We start from the raw sequence: 3,182 nt of genomic DNA, 5'->3' as shown, positions 1-3,182 counted from the left end.
AAGGTGTGGGGGAGAGGTCTGTCGGCCTCCGGCAAAGGAGCTCCACAGAGCTCTCAGACGGAGTTCCTGATGCAGTCCGACAGGAGTGAGAGACTGAGGAAGGCCGCGCGTGGCGTCCATCCGGAGAGGCTTTTCTAGGAGTGGGAGGGCAATAGGCGGGGCACGGGCGTGTCGGGGGGCGTTCCGCAGGTGCGACCAGGTAAATCTTGGTCTCTTCGGATTGACGTCACCTGGCGCATGCCTGGTTGGTCTGCACCTTCCCGGGTCGCCGGCTGCATTTTCACGCGCGCAGGAAAAGTTGGTGAAGAAGAACCCGGAAGTGCACCATCTTGCCTCCGTTCGTCCAAACAATAACAATCTGAAAATTTGTCTCTAACTGGTTGAAGGACTTGACCTACAAAAGTTTGACAAATAGTTGGACTATTAAGCATTCCCTGAGGTAATACTTTCCACTGAAACCTGGTGGCTGGTTCTTTATTATTTACGGCCGGTATAGTAAAGGCAAATTTTTCACAATCTTGCTCTGCCAGAGGAATGGTAAAAAAGCAATCCTTTAGATCAATTATAATTAAAGGCCAGTCTTTTGGGATCATGGCCGGAGAGGGCAATCCAGGTTGGAGAGGCCCCATGGGTTGAATTACAGCGTTTACGGCTCTTAAGTCCATTAACATATGCCATTTGCCTGATTTTTTTTGAATTACAAATGCAGGAGAATTCCAGGGTGAGAATGAAGGCTCAATGTTCCCTTTTCTAATTGTTCCTTTGCTAATAAGTGTAAAGCCTCTAGTTTTTGTTTTGGTAGCAGCCACTGATTTACCCATACCGGTTTTTCTGTTTTCCAAGTTAATGGAATGGGTTTAGGAGGCTCTACAGTGGCCACCCCTAAAAAGGATATCCTATTCCTTTCTTGATTTTTCTCAGTCTCAATTGGGACTTTAATGCCATTTTCATTTTTTCCTAATCCCTTTCCTGGTATATATCCCATCTTAGTCATGATTTTTTGACTTGTGGGGCTGTATAATGGAGCAGGCATAATGATTTCTGCACCCCATTGTTGTAACAAGTCTCGACCCCATAGATTAACAGGAATTGAAGTAATCATTGGCTGAACAGTACTTTCTTGATTATCTGGCCCTAAACAATGTAAAATCATTGTACTTTCACACACTTCCGAAGCTGTGCCTACGCCGACAAGTCTTGTAACAGCCTTTTGTTTAGGCCAAATTTTGGCCACTGATTTAAAGCAATGGCAGAGATATGTGCTCCTGTGTCTACCAACCCTTCAAACTGTTTTCCTCGAATAATGGCCTTACACACAGGTCTGCTCTCAGAGACCAGACTTGCCCAATATGCAGCCTTTCCTGCCAGATCAGTGCTTCTGAACCCTCCTGTTCTTTTTATCTCACTGTTTCCAACTTTAATATAAGGTAGGAGTAATAATTGAGCAATTCTGTCTCCTGGACTGGCACTCCAAGGAATTGAGGAACTAAAAACCAATTGAATTTCTCCTTTATAGTCTGAATCAACCACACCAGTATGAATTTGAACTCCTTTTAGATTTAAACTTGATCTTCCTAAGATTAGTCCTACAGTCCCCTCAGGCAATGGGCCGTATATCCCGTGGGGATTTTTCGTGGAGGCTCCCCTGGAAGCAGAGAGACTGCTTGTATAGTGCATAAATCTACTGCTGCGCTCCCACTTGTTGCTGGGGATAATTGCTGTATTGTGATAATTGGCTTATTCCCTGAGACACTTGTGACAGTGGGGGTTGTTGTTCCTGAAAACCCTGAGGAACAAAGGGTTGAATTTGGAATGCCCCAGTTTGTTGTGGGGCCTGAGGCTGGCCCAGCCTCTCGTTTCCCAACAGTGGTTGCCCATTTTTATGAAATTTAGAATGACATTGATTACCCCCATGTTTTCCCTTTTTACATCTTGGACATAGGCCAGGTGGCTCTTTATCTGTTGTTGTAGTAGCTTCAGTAGTTACATTTTGTTTATTTGAGACTAGGCAATTCTTTTTTAGATGACCAAATGACCACAATTATAACATTTTTCCCCAAATGTTTTCACTTGTCCTCCTAAAGCAACTCCTGTGATTGCTTGAGCCATAAGCATAGCTGTATGCATAGCTCCACCATCGCAGGCTTTAACGTACTCTGAGATTACATCTAATCCTGCAGGAACCCTTCCTTTTAATGGCTTAATGGCTGATTGACAATCAGGATTGGCGTTTTCATATGCCATCAACTCCACTATGACCTTACGGGCATTCTCATCGGTAATTGACTTTTGAGCAGCATCTTGAAGTCTTGCTACAAAATCAGGGTAGGGCTCTTTAGAGCCTTGTCTTACTGTATTAAAGGAGGGGCAGGCGGTTCCTGGGTCTTGGATTTTCTCCCAGGCCCTAAGGCAGATAGCCCTGATTTGCTCAGTGGCCTCATTTGGCATTATTGCTTGTTGGTCAACAGTGCTCCAATTTTGACCTATTCCTAATAGTTGATCTGCATCTATGTTAATTGGAGGATTGGCAGTCCTATTTCTTCAGACCTGCACTTGTGCCCCATCAATCTACCAAGTCTTAAATTGTAAAAATTGAGAGGGTGAGAGTGATGATTTTGCCAGAATCTCCCAATCATAAGGAATGAGTCTATGTCCATGAACAATGGAATCTAATAATGTTCTCTTGTAAGGAGAGTTGGGTCCATACTGTTTTACTCCTTCTTTCATTTCTTTTAGCATTTTTATGGAAAAGGACTGATATCTGGCTTCAGCTACGGGAGGCTCTCCCTCTTGGGCCCCTTCTCCAGGTGGTCTTGCTTCTAATATTACTGGGAATTGCCACGCCTCAATATCTCCCTGTTTTCTTGCCTCATCAACAATTTTATGTATTGCACTACCCTGTGTACTAGGCGGTGCTATAGGATTAAGTCTCATGGTGGGCAGCTGAGGATATGGTGCCCTGCCCTGTGGCACTGGAAATGTTTCTGGCTGTCCATACAGATTTTCTGGGGGCTGCCGATACTGCAGTTCGGCTGGTGGCCAGTATTGATAGGCTACTGGTGGCTGGGTCTTATTTTCTACCGGCTGATATTGTGGACACTGTATTTGGATTGGCATTGCCATGACAGAGACTCTATCTTTTTCTATTTGATCTTCTTTTGGAGTTTGTACTTGTTTAACCT

This window comes from Colobus angolensis, unplaced genomic scaffold (assembly GCF_000951035.1).
Source record: "Colobus angolensis palliatus isolate OR3802 unplaced genomic scaffold, Cang.pa_1.0 Scaffold61, whole genome shotgun sequence".
NCBI classification, from domain to species: domain Eukaryota; kingdom Metazoa; phylum Chordata; class Mammalia; order Primates; family Cercopithecidae; genus Colobus; species Colobus angolensis.
The sequence above is the reverse complement of the archived record's forward strand: the minus strand, read 5'-3'. Positions refer to the sequence as shown.